This window comes from Saccopteryx leptura, unplaced genomic scaffold, assembly GCF_036850995.1.
Source record: "Saccopteryx leptura isolate mSacLep1 unplaced genomic scaffold, mSacLep1_pri_phased_curated manual_scaffold_15, whole genome shotgun sequence".
NCBI classification, from domain to species: domain Eukaryota; kingdom Metazoa; phylum Chordata; class Mammalia; order Chiroptera; family Emballonuridae; genus Saccopteryx; species Saccopteryx leptura.
Window position 1 is genome coordinate 2901051 of NW_027095697.1, and position 14356 is coordinate 2915406.

Sequence of the window (14356 nt, forward strand, 5' to 3'; positions counted from 1 at the left end):
GTCTCAAATCCCTCTCCCTGGGCAGTAACCTAAGTAAATTGACTCCAGACTTCCATTTTTCCAGGGGTTGAGTTTCTGTGCCTAACAGTGTGAGTTCTCGGTGGCCCTCTGGGAACTCTCTGCTTTCAGTGATTGGGGGGGGGGATGAAGTATGTGGCCTTCATAGTTTTATGGAGATAAGACTTATTAGAACAGGAGGCCAAGAGACCATGGAGGAGATTGGTGTTGACATTCCCATACCACTTAAGGAACTGTTTGGATAGCTCATCTCTTGTCATCCAAGTGGAGAACTTGTTTAACAAGTTACTTTTGTACTAATTACAGTCTTAGGAGGTTAAGTGGTCAGCAGACTTTTTCTAAAGTCCCCTCAGAGTTGGGAAATGACCTGTGTAACAGCTATGGCTGTGAAGATGCAAATTAATGCTAATGACACAGTCACCCTTATTGCAAACAGAGGGCTTTTCCCAGGAGTGTGTCCTCTGGTATCTGAGGAGATGTGACTTTTTTGTAAAGCCTCTCTTAAACTCCCTGCAAACATAGGGCTTCTCTGGTGAGTGTGTCCTCTCATGTTTGAGGAGATGTGACCAATCATCAAAGACTTGCACACACTCTCTATACTTGACAGCTACAATGCTGGACATTACTACTTTCATAGACAGTTTTTCTGTGTCCACGAAATTTACTTTCTGGCTTCTGCTGGGCACTTCCTGCATCATTCTCTCTTGCTCACTAAAGCTCCCCATGTGTCCTTTGGCCCTGGCCCTGGCCGGTTGGCTCAGCAGTAGAGCGTCGGCCTGGCATGCAGGAGTCCTGGGTTCGATTCCCGGCCAGTGCACACAGGGCGCCCATCTGCTTCTCCACCCCTCCCCCTCTCCTTCCTCTCTGTCTCTCTCTTCCCCTCCCGCAGCCGAGGCTCCACTGGAACAAAGATGGCTCGGGAGCTGGGGATGGCTCTGTGGCCTCTGCCTCAGGTGCTAGAATGGCTCTGGATGCAACAGAGCGATGCCCCAGAGGGGCAGAACATCACCCCCTGGTGGGCATGCCGGGTGGATCCCATTCAGGCACATGCAGGAGTCTGTCTGACTGCCTCCCCGTTTCCAGCTTTGGAAAAATGAAAAAAAACAAAACAAAAATAATTAATAATATGAAAATGGCCCTTGAAATCTTCTTCTTCCTGGTCCTTTTAAGCAAGTGTTTGAACTGTTCTTTGATCTTTTGACCTTCAGCTTTGTCATCCCTGCTGTGTGTATCAGTATGTTGCTGCTGCTGATTTGTATCCTCTGGGTAGCTATCCTCTGATTTGTGGTGTTTTCTTGTAAAAGTTTCTGGGAGAATATAAGAGGCATGATTACATCCTACATGTTGGCTGAGGAATTTCTGACTGGAGAAGGCCAGAGAGAAGGAGGAACATGGGTGTAGCTCTGGCTGTGGTTCTGCTGAAAGAGAAAATTTTGGTCAGTATAGATGTTGACAAGGCTGCCTTGGTCATATGTTTTGTCTACGGTTAAGACCTTTCCCACCTTGTCACTCTTATGGGATTCACATTGTAGTTTTTGTCTCACACAAAGTGTTTTTTTTTACAGTCTGTTTTATCTTTTCAGTTTTTTTTTTAATTTTTATTTATTTATTTTTTACAGAGACAGAGAGTGAGTCAGAGAGAGGGATAGACAGGGACAGACAGGAACAGAGGGAGATGAGAAGCATCAATCATTAGTTTTTCATTGCGCATTGCAACACCTTAGTTGTTCATTGGTTGCTTTCTCATATGTGCATTGACCGCGGGCCTTCAGCAGACTGAGTAAACCCTTGCTGAAGCGCTCAAGCTAGGGACCTCAGGGTCTCGAACCTGGGTCCTCTGCATCCCAGTCCATCGCTCTATCCACTGCTCCACTGCCTGATCAGGCTCTTTTCAGTTTTATGTACTATATCTTCTTTAGAAATCCAGAAAGCCCATATCAAGGGTCCTGTCTACTCATTGCCAGATAAGGGACTGTGAGTAGCAGCAGGGGCTGTTTCACCTTTTGTATAGATGGAACAATGCTGACCTTTTCTATATACATGTAGCTTTTAACACAGTTGTTTAGAAAGACCACTGCCCCAACTATGAATTGTTTCCCTCATAGTTTCCCACAGATGATAAACTGAAAAATATGTCCTTTCTCAAACTTCAAATCAAATATTCATGCTTGATTTTATTCAGTTTCACCCCATTTCATATACAATGGGAAGTCCTTTTCAAAATATTTCCCCCACCATACTTTTTAGAAATTGATTGATTTTAGAAAGAGAAAGAGAGGAGAAGAAAATGGATGAGGAGGAGGAAGAGGAGAAAGAAAAAGAAGAAATAGAGAAATATATAGAGAGAAGCATTTATTCATTGTTCTACCTAGACATGCAGGCATTGGTAATTTCTCATATGTGCCCTGACTTGGGCTCAACCTTGATATTACAGGATGGTGCTCTAACCGACTGAGTTAACCAGCTAGGGCCCCCAACCATACTTCTTACATGCCGGATTTCTATCTCTCCCAGCTAATCCACCATCCTCTCTCATTTGGAGATGAAGTAATCTCTAAGAGGATTTCACACTAAAGTGTATTTTTCAAAAATGAACAAAGCAAATCTTAGAGATTATTCCACCCTGTGACTGAGAACAGCACCATTGTCCCACCTCACTCAGGAAGGTCTCCAGCATCTCATGTTTGATCACAGCACTGCATTTCCAGGTTGCTGGGCATCTATCCAAACTCTGCTCTTACCCTGTATGCTAGACAGGAGAGTCCCTCAGAAAACAGGCACTGGCTGGTTTGCTTAGTGAACAGAGTGTTCTTCTGGCATTTGAATGTCCCAGGTTCAATCCCCGGTCAGGGCACACATGAAAAACAACTGTCTGCTACTTTTTTCCTCCACCTCCCCCTTCTCTCTCTGATTCCCTTCCACAGCCAGTGGCTCCATTGGTTTGAGCATTCAGCCCGATAGCTCAGTTGGTTCAAGTGTTGACCTCAGGGTCTGAGGAGAGCTAGGATACTCTGAGCGTGAACCTCAGACTAGAGTTGCTGGGTTGATCCTTGTCAGGGCACATGAAGGAATCTGTCTATCTCCCCTTCTCTCACTTAAAAAAATTAAATCAAAAGTAAAAAATATAAAGATTTTTTTAAAAACCAAAGGCATATGAAATGAATATTTAATTCTGAAGCATCTGATTCAAAATCTTACTGACTTTACAGCGTACCATGAACATTTCTAAGGTGAGTTCTCTCTTTTCTTTTCATTTTGAAGAACAGTTTTGCCCACCTCTAGCGGCTGCGAGCTCATTCTTCCACTTGCTGCCCCACTTGATTCCCACATTCTGGCCATACTCGTCACCATACAAGACCAGCAGCTCACAGTTTGGCCTGATGACCCAGCATGTTCAGTAGAAAATCTGCCTGCGATACTGAAAGGCCATCAGGTTCTGCTCTTCATCATCCTGGGCACAGTTCACATACCTGGGATTGAGGCAGGTGAAAGAAAAGAAACCCACATGTGATGAGTTTCTATGATCTCTCAGATCCATGTCCAGCTCTGCACTTGACACTCAGGCTCTGATATCACACACTCCCACAGTGCTCCCAGAGAACCTTGTTTAATGTCTGAGGCTCTCACAATGCCATGACTTCCTATCTCCAGGTCCTGCTTACAGTGCTCATCCTGTCTAATACCATTTTCCAAAGCCAATTCCACACATAATGTTCACCCTGATTGGCCATAAAACCCAGTGACCTCTACCCTTTCCAAACTAACTCAGGTCCTGCTTTATATCACAGAATTGGTTTCTTGATGTTTGAATCTGTGTCTATATTAGTTCACATCATTGAACACTCAGCCCAAGTTCATCTGTTTTTGAGAGGACTTTCTCCATTCTCCTCTAATTTTATTTAGGTAGCATTTGATGCCTCATTCAGGTTTTCATAAAAACTGGAGGTCTCCCCTCGCCCACCAAAGTGAGAAGCGGGAAGGCCGAGAGACAATCTTCTGCATGTGCCTGACCAGGATACACCTGGCATGCCCACCTGTGAGCAATGCTCTGCCCATCTGGGATGTTGCTCCATTGCAACCGAAGCCATTCTAGTGCCAGAGGTGGAGGCCATGGAGCCATCCTCAGTGCTGGGGCCAACTTTGCTAAAATAGAGCCTTGACTGTGAGAGGGGAAGTGAGACATAAAGAAAAAGGAGAGGGGGAAAGGTAGAGAAGCAGATGAGTGCTTCTCTGTGCCCTGGTGAGAATTAAACCCTGGACTTCCACAGGCCAGGCTGATGCTTTACTGCTGAGCCAACTGGCCAGGACTTGGAGGTCTTTTGTCTTAGCAAAATCATAAAAAACAATAATAGCTTATTCACATTCTGTAGCCCCTGATAAAAGAGCCCCTCAGGGAAGTGGACCATGATCATTGCTCTGCAGGCTTCAGAACTCTTTTCTAGTTAGAATGGAGGCTGAGACAATTTGCTGCCCTCATAGGTTTAGGCCATTGGTCGGCAAACTAATTAGTCAACAAAGCCAAATATCAACAGTAGAATGATTGAAATTTCTTTTGAGAGCCAAATTTTTTAAACTTAAACTATATAAGTAGGTACATTCCTTACTGAGGTAGCACCCACACATGGTATTTTGTGAAAGAGCCACACTCAAGGGGCTGAAGTTTTGCATGCAGGTCTTTTGCCGCAGTTTGGTAAGCACTGGTTTAGGCTATCCTTGGTTTAGGTATCCTGGCACTGTGCACTTCTCAAAAAATAAAAAAATATATAGTTAAATATTTCTAAAATAAATTGTTTTACTCTGTCTGCAATTACTCCTCCATAAAAAGATGGGTTATATGATCTGTATAAGTATTGAATACTTTTATCTAAACTTAAAATTTTAGAAAGGGCTTAAATTATGTTCATTAGATCAATTAAAGTGTAATCTAGCCCCTCAAAGTTTTTTTCCAGTGACTAAATTTTTTCTAGGATAGAGATTTATATTTTAATGAAATATGCTTTATTTTTGTTGCCTTTTTTTCCTCTAAATACTTCTTTCCTTGAAAGAGCACTGAATGGAGATAAAAGAGGAACAGAGAATTGAGGGAGACCTCTGAGGGAGGCATGATGAGAAGGAAAGATATATGGGCCTGAGAGAGATGAGTGTTCTCCGTGACTCCCCAAAACTTCTTGTTCTTACCTCATCTGGTTGGCCCAGGATTCATCCTTTCCATCCACATACTCATGGCAGTTTCCACCTTTGGTGATCTGTGTTTCAGAAAAAATATATAAAATCTTTTTTTGGATGTGGAAGTAATAGAAGAATTTTTTACCCTACTGTCAAGAAAGCTCTTTCAGCTTGCATGCATTGCTACTCTGGACCACATGATATTTTTCTTACTCATCACATCTGAGTTGACCTGTTCACTCAGAGATGGGAGGAGGCATTTCTTTGTGTCTGTACCACTGTGCTCCCACTTAACCTGTGATCCTCAACAAGAGTTCAGTACTATGCCAAGTCCACTCAGAACCCAGAGCTAATCATATTGTCTCCATCCATGTCCTAATATGTAGAAAGGCAGGTCCCACCAAGCCATGGGAGGTATGTGGGATGTCACAAGACAGGAAGAGGTAAATACTTTTCACCTGCCAGGAGTATTCGTTGTTGCCTGCCTCTTCATCTTCTGTGATCTGGCCCTTATATGGGCCAAATTGCAGACCCACTGGCAGAGCAGATACCTCATTCCACATGCCAAGCCCAGCCTCAGGTATGCCTGATGGTCTGATTCTCAACCCAGGAGGCAGATTGAGGGCTGTGTTGCTTGGATGCCCCTTATCTACTGCACTGTCTTTTACAAATGTAGGGGGCCCATGCACGTCACAACTGTCAATGAAGAAGTTCTGACAGTTCTCACAATCTGGGGGTGAGAGCAAAAGGAATTAGGGAAGGTGTAGTGCATGTTTCTGGACATATAGAGCTTCAGAGAGAATCCAGGAACTCACATCATTGAACCTCAATTCTGCAGTGCAGGTCCATAAGAAAATGGAATGCTCTAATGGCCAAATGACCAGATGAAATTATTATATAAAGACATAACATGCTTCTTTGTGAGAGTCACCTACAGAGGTAGTCATCATCCTGGGGCTTGCTGACCTCTTGGTACACATGGCCTTTTCTTTCTTGTATGCTGGGGTCCAGCCCCAGTGGAAATCCAGGGGTCCCACAGGAAGAGATGGCGTCGGCGTGAATTGAGTGAGAGAACCGAATTCTTTATTCTCTCTTTAGCATTTACTGCCAAGCATCTTTCCCAATGGCTGGTCTAGCTTTATTTTTATACACACACACTAAGTTACAATCACATGGTATTCAGAATACATTGATTAATCATTGTTTTTGTTTCACTATGGTTACATATTTCTAGGTAACAGTTAATTCATTTAAGCTATAAATTAAGTGGTAAGTCATTCAAATTACAGTTTTCCAATAACTTGAACAGCAATATCAATATTGGTACAAACTTCTAAAAGGTCAGTACTGACTAATAACTCTACCTTACCTAATATCCTATTGTCTAGTCAAATTTTATTTATCTACTAATTATACACTACTTAAGTTCTAACTTTATTTTCCTCAGAGTGTTCTTCTGCAGGTCAGGTATGCAAGAAGAAAGAAAATTTTCTTTACCCTTTATGAGGGATATCATAGCCAGCCTCTTATGTCTATCAGCCCAGTCCAAGGGGCTTACAGACTTTTCTGTGGAACTCATACCCTCTGTCTCATTTCCAAAGAAATTACTATGCATCTACAGGGAAAGCACAGTACTATTATCCCTGTGCCATAAATAATAGCACACACCCAGAAAAGGGGGATATAAGGCCAGATTAATTCAAAAGGTCAAAGGGGGAAGTATCATTGTGCCTTTTCTCTGCGGTGACTTTGTCAACCAACAACCATTGGTCTTCACTGCGGTGACTTTGTTAACCAGCAGCCATTGGTCTTCTCTGCAGTGACTTTGTCAATCAGCAGTTTTTGATCTTCTCTGCTGTGACTTTGTCAATCAGCAGTTTTGGTTCTTCTTCTGCTGTGACCTTGTTAGCCAGCAGTTGTGGATCGGCTTCCGACACTCGTACACTATACATTTTTACTTCAGTCTCCTTTCTCCTGAGTTCTAAGTTGGAGAAGAGTGAGTTTTGTGGATTCTGGAGTGTTAGTCCCTATTTTGTCAGAAAACACACAATCTCTTTCCATCAAATTATCACCTGTCCTTCTATATACTCTAGTATTTTCCTTTGTCAACTATTGGCTCAGAGAGACTCTGTAATAGTAAGCCTTAACACTGATGGTCAATTCAATTTTTGTTTCTATATCTTCCCATTATGAGGTTTAATTCTCAAATTTTAGGTACTTATAAAATATTTATTAAGGGCACAGTATATGTAAGGTATTGAGGAAAGGCCTGGTATACAACACCAACAGTGCATTGTTGCTGGTATCAGAGATGTATTTATTGGACGTGTATGTGTCAGTACTTTTACACTGAATTTAAGCCCTAGCCAGTGACTCAGTGGATAGAGCATTGGCCTAGTGTATGTCCCAGGTCTGATTCCAGTCAGGGTACATACGAGAAGCAACCATCTCCTTCTCCACTCCTCCCTCTCCCCCTTTGCTCCCTCTTTCTTTCCTGCAGCCAGTGGCTCAATTGGTTTAAGCATTATCCCTGGGCACTGAGGATGGCTTGGTTTGCTGGAGTACATCATCCTGAGGTGCTATAAAACAGCTCAGTACTCGAGAATTGGGATTGCTGGGTAGATCCTGGTAAGAGTGCATATGGGAGTCAGCCTCACTATCTCTCCTCGTCTTACCTAAAAAATAAATACATACACAAGAAATAAATTGAATATTGTCAAAGAATATATGCACATATCTTCACCTTACAAATTAGCATTCAAGAGGATTTGCCCAAAGCTCCAGTGCTAAATTCACTCTCAGTTTAGTAGAGCTTAAATTCAGGCCTATCCAAAGTCCACCCCACATACCTAGGCCATACTTATTAGCCTTTCTAAAGGACTCAGAGGAACTGAAATCTACAAATGATTTTCTCTTACCCAATTTTCATCTAGAGTGTTGTTCAGAGGGTCTTGCTTCTCCAGGATGAACTATGATGCTTAAAACCCAGGTTTGAATCTCCAAAGCTGCTGGCTTCAGTGTGGGCTAATCCTGTTTTATGCAGGCTCACTAGCTTGAGCACAGGGTTGCTGACTTGTGTGTGGGATCATAGGCATGACCCAATGGTCGCTGGCTCAAGTCCAAGGTAGCTGGCTTGAACAATTGGTCACTCACTGTGCTGTAGCCCCCCATTCAAGGCACATATGAGAAAGCAATCAATGAACAACTAAGGAGCTGCAATGAAGAATTGATGCTTCTCATGTCTCTTCCTTTTAGGCATTCTGTCCCTGTCTGTCCTTTCCTCTCTCTCTGTCTCTCACTAAAATAAGAAAGAAAAAGGAAGAAAATTGGCCGTTCATGTAAAAATATAATAAAGTCACTTCACTGTACAGAAAGTCCATTTTTTAACATAACACTTTCTCCTTTCTATTTTCTTTTTGTAAATTTTTTTTTAAATTTGCCTGACCTGTGGTGACACAAAGAGTAAAGCAGTGACCTGTACACTAAGGTCAACAATTAGTAACCTCATTCTTTGCTGGTCAAGGTACATACAAGAAGCAACTACTACAAGTTGCCGCTTTCTGTTCTGTCTGCCTCCCCCTTCTCTCATCCTCTCTCATTTCTCTCTCAAGCAAAGCACTTGATGGAGCAGCCTCGACACAGAGAGAGAAGAGGGAAGAGAGTGAAAGAGTAATATTGATTTGTTGTCCCACTTATTTATGCATTTAATGCTTAATTATCCTTTCTTTTTTTTAAGTAGAGTGACAGACAGGAAGGGAGAGGGATGAGAAGCATCAAGTTATAGCTGTAGCATCTTAGTTGTTCATTGATTGCTTTCTCCTATGTGCCTTGACTAGGGGACTCTAGCTAAGTGAGTGACCTCTTGCTCAAACCGGCATCCTTGGGCTCAAGCCAGCACCCTTTGGCTTCAAGCCAGTGACCATGGGGTTATGTCTACAATCGCACACTCAAAACAGCAACCCTGCACTAAAGCTGGTGAACACATCCTCAAGCCTGCCACCTTGGGGTTTGGAACCTGGGTCCTTATCCTCCCAGGTTGATGCTCTATCTCTGTGCTACCACCTGGTCAGGCTTCAATGGTTGATTCTTATATGGGCCCTGACTGGACATTAAACCCACAACTTTGGTGTATGGGGATGACTCTCTATCAAATTAAGCAGCTTGGCCAAGGCTCCTTTCTGTCTTCTTGTCCAGTCTAATGGTACAATGACCACCTTGCCTCCTTTCCTTCTTATCCTTTCACCTTTACACATTTGGCCATCCTTGCCCTGGTCAGCACCAAACAGTCTTGGGAACAGATCTTCAGGTCTGTGGACCACAGAAACCAATTGGGTCAAGTTAGAGATCACATCTGGACTTCAGCTGTGTTTCAATGCTAGACCCATGGAAGCAGAAGAACCTTACTTACCACACCCTCATGAAATCAGACACAGTGAAAAGATTGCTGACACAGGGCCTGATACAATGTTTCCTACCCTGGCCTACAACCCCAGTTGCCTTAATTACCATGATTAATATTTTTCCATCTGCGATGTGGCGGCTGCTGCCCAGGCAACCCTGTCCTGGACCACTGCTCACTGGCCAGACCTGCCTCCTCCTCTTGTGATGACAAGTGTTCTGAATGAGTTATTTCTCTTTTTTTTTGAATGAGTTATTTCTTACATGCATTTATACTTTTATACTGTTCCTGCTCATTAATGCATCTATAAATATATGTAATTATTTACACATGAAAGCAGTGTAGCAAATTGCCCCTTACTGCAGGATGCACTGTTTGCATCTCACTCATTTGCTAAATGCAAGCTCTGTTCCTCCTTAGCTGTTGAGACGCCAGGGACCTGACCCCAGATTGTTTTCAAAAGGGAAACGCTGTGCCTGTGGCCCCTCACCTTGCTGCCTCTGAGTCCATTCTTTTTAAAAAAATTTTTAAATTATTTTTTATTCATTTATTTATTTTAGAGGGACAGAGAGAGAGTCAGATAGAGGGATAGAGAGGGACAGACAGACAGGAACAGAGAGAGATGAGAAGCATCAATCATTATCTTTTTGTTGCGGCTCCTTAGTTGTTCATTGATTGCTTTCTCATATGTGCCTCGACCGCGGGCCTTCAGCAGACTGAGTAACCCCCCGCTCGAGCCCGTGACCTTGGGTCCAAGCTGGTGAGCTTTTTTGCTCAAGCCAGATGAGCCCCATGCTCAAGCTGGTTATCCTGGGGTCTCGAACCTGGGTCCTTCCGCATCCCAGTCCAACACTATCCACTGCGCCACTGCCTGGTCAGGCTCTGAGTCCATTCTTCATGTGAGTTCTCAGTGTCCTCCACCAGGAATCTGGTGCCTGCTGGCGGTGAATCATGAAAGAGGGAGAAAGGGCTGTGAGGCCTGGGGAGAAATAAAATCGTGGTCCCAAAAATGAAGCACTTGAAAGAGCAGCCTGACAGAGACTGGCCCACATGCCACCCACGGTTCCCTCCCGGTTTCTGGGTTCCCTCCCGGTTTCTGCGCGCTGTCTCCTGTGCACAGCAGCACATCCTTGTTCCCCTCCTCCTTAGGGCAGCGTGCCTTCCCCCAGTCGCTTATGGCAGCCACCCATACTGGGAGAAGTAGGCACGGATGTCCCTGAAGATGTGGGGGGTCTGGGGTAGATGCGGCCACGTGACCATGCGCAGAGGCTGGCGGTACCGCCCCAACCCGCTGGGTCTGGGCTGCCCCCAAACCACCTCGCTGAATTCTACGTGGCTCCATCCTCGCCACCCCGCCCCCACAGGCCCTCCTTTGCGTTCATTCTCCGGCCATCCCTCACTCCCAGCCCCGATGTGCCTGAGAAGGAGACGGCACTGAGGCTGACTGCTTGGCCCATGGCTGCACATTCTCACGTGTGCGTGTGCGCTCATGGTGGGGTGTCCCAAGAGGGAACCTGTGGGGCTAGTCCTAGGGATGCAAGGACGGGCCAGGGCAGGGACTCCAGCCAAGGCAGTGACCCCCCTTGCTCAAGCTAGCCACTGGGCTTTTAAGCCAGCAACCTTTGGGCTCAACCAGCGACCATGGGGCCATGTTTATGATCCCCGCACTCAAGCTGGTGAGTTTGCACTCAAGCCAGATGAACTTACTACATTTTCTTGTTGTTCAAGCGCTCTCTTGAGTTCCTCTATTCTACTCTCAAGTTTATCGAACATCGTTATGACTGTTTGCTTTGAATTCTTTATCTTCCCAATTACCTATCTCCATTTAATTAGGATATTTCTTCTGAGTTTTTTTCCTATTTCTTCATTGGGGGTATATATTCTTCTGTCTTCCCATGTTTGACTTTCTGTTTTTGTTCTTTGAGTAGAATGAAGTAATCATCTTACGCATTCTTAAAAAAGTTGTCTTTGTTACATTGTGTGTTGAATAATTTCAGCCTGTCAATTGTAGTTGGGGGGATGTACATAGAGTGCCTGTCCTTTCACCTGGCCTGAGTGGGTTCTGAATGGGCTGCCTGGGGTGTGTGAGCCTCCTTGCCCTTTTAATCTGGGCAGGGCTGCCTGGTGTAGAAGGGGCTGTGTTGTGTGCTTTTTGTGTCCTGTTTTAATTATCTGTTGTCAGAGCATGGTCTGCGCTGGGTATCTGATTACTTTCTTGCATCTCACCCCCCATTAGATCTGTTGTAAAGTAACTAAATCTACAAATCCCTGGGTGTTCATAGAGGTATGTAATTTAAATAAGGTTTTGAAAAGTTTTAGTAAAGGAGAAAATTTATTAAATATGCCAGCCACATATGGCTGACACAGGGCAACAGACCCAAATTTTGCAGACCCAAAAGCAGTTCAGGGGCTGTTTATATACTCCTAATTATACATGGGAGGGAAAAAAACCTGACATCATGGAATAAGTTTATACTTTTATTTAGATATACATACATTAATTGCATGCTTTCAGGAGGGGAGGTGTGGTTTCCATGGGAAGAAATGCCTACAAATTATCCATCAATTCAAGAAAAGATTTATTGCTTTTCTCCCTACACCTGGCTAGCCATTGAATTTCCCCCCATAGGTATGGGGGAAGGTCAGGGAATCCAAGTCTCCTTCCTCTTTCTGCATTTACAACACAATGCTATCTTGGTCTTATGCTAATCACACAAGCATAGAAATCACACTTACAAAATCTTTATGCATGCCTAGCCCAAATTAACAAAATGTTCTTTAAATTTTCTAAAATGTTAATATTAATTCTTTAGTTTTTGGCATTTTACAACAGATCCACCCTTTGTCTTGGTGGGGTAGCCTTGGTGCACACACAGCCTTAATTTGTTCATTCTTCACCTTCTCAGGGCTTGGCAGCCCTGTGCACATGCACAGCATTGCCCCTTTCACTCTGTACTGGGTCACAAGGTTTTGCTAGCTTTGTGCTTTCTTGGGTAGAATAGCCCAACCAGTGCAAGCAGCAGCGCCCCCCAATCTCTGCATTTCCTCTCATCAGGCAGTCCTGTGTGCAGACCATAGCCCATTTGCTGACACCTCATTTTTCAGGAGGGGTAATGCCAGTACTGACCCACTATCTCAGCACTTTCTCTGGGTTGAATATTTCTGCAGCTGGTACAGGAGTGTTTTGCTAGCACTGCACTCTCTCTAGATGGAGGAGACCTGCATGCACATGCAGGTCAGTGGGTGAAGATTTGCCCTGCCATAACTACCTGCTGGGTCTGTATCTGGGAAGAGGACCTCTCTTTATACAAGCTATTCTGCCCTCATGATTCCGTTGTGTTTAGCTCCAGGAGGGGTGGCTGGGGATGTACTGCAGTGCCTTGCGGGTGGCCATAGACCCTGGATGGAGCTCCCATCTTCTACCCACATGCTCTGAAGGTGTAAACAGTGGTGCTCACTGGTCTCTTAGGTTCTGAGCTATTCCTTCAGCTCCTGCAGAGCTTTCATGGTTCCTCAGCCTTCTCTATGCTCTCTGTCTCTCTCTCTCTCTCTTTGTCTCTCTCTTGCTTATTATGCAGAAGCTGTTTAATTTTTTCTTAGTTGTCTTTCAAGAGGAATTGTTCTAAGTAAAGTGGTATGTTAAATAGGTTTTAGGGAGGGTATGTTATAAAGTACTTAATCCACAACTTTGTGGGCTTTTGTAGAGACACCAAGTCCAGATAAATTTTGAAGAGTTTTATTAAAGAAGGAAATTTCTTAAATATGTTGGCCGCATATAGCTTACATGGGGCAGCAGTCCGAAATAGTATGTGTGTATAATATTTTAGGGGCTGGTTATATACCCTTAAGTATACATGGGCAAGTAAAAAGCCTAATATTATGATATAAGCTTTGTTTTCACCTATACAGGTTTGAGAAAAGAATAAAGTGGGAATGGGACACAATTCATTCGTAAGTTTATAACATTCATCTATAGGGCTTATAAAAAGATATTTTCATATATTAAAATTTACAAGGAAACACAATGGTAAAAATGTTATTTTACATACTAAAAAACATTTATATAATTTTTGGTGTTCATTTGTTATTTTTTTGTAAATATATATATATTAACTACATGATTTCAGGAGGGGAGAGGTAGTATGCATGGAAACAAATGCCTGTAAATGGCCTGTTAATATAAGAAAAGGTTTATTTTTATTTTTTTATTCTGCACCTGGCTAGGTATTTACTCATTTCCCCATAGGGATGTGGGAAAGTCAGAGAATCCAAGTCTCCTCCTCTTTGCAGTTATGACATAAAGCCATCAGCCATATTGGTTTTATGCTAATCATGTAAGTATAAAGATTATTTACAAAGTCTCTGTATGCCTAGCCCAAATTAATGAAATGATTTTAAGCTTCCTAAGATATTAACATTAATTTTGTAGTTTTTGGTGTCTTGCAACAATCCCCACTGGTTTTATTTTCTAAGTAAAATTTTTTACTTAATTTGTTGAAGAGCATAAGGCTGTTGTTTAGGAATATTATCTTATAACATGTAACAGATATTTAGCAGACAGCATTAATAGCAATATAATTTATTAAAGAAACAAATATTGATTAATTTTTATAGATTGTATAATTTTTTGTAACATATATAAAACTTTTGGTTTTTGTAATAATTTACCTTTAGTCAGAATTTATTTCTTTTAAATTTTTTAACCTTTATTGACAATTGAGTTGACTTTTTTTTTACCCTAGTTTTCCTTTTCCCAAAGTCTGATTAAAAAGG

General features: G+C 42.9%; 1 pseudogene; it reads right to left on the reverse strand.

The window, feature by feature from the left end:
- Positions 1–1136: 1136 nt before the first annotated feature.
- The window catches only part of LOC136386827 (histone-lysine N-methyltransferase PRDM7-like), a 94929-nt pseudogene continuing 81709 nt past the window's right edge, over positions 1137–14356 (reverse strand).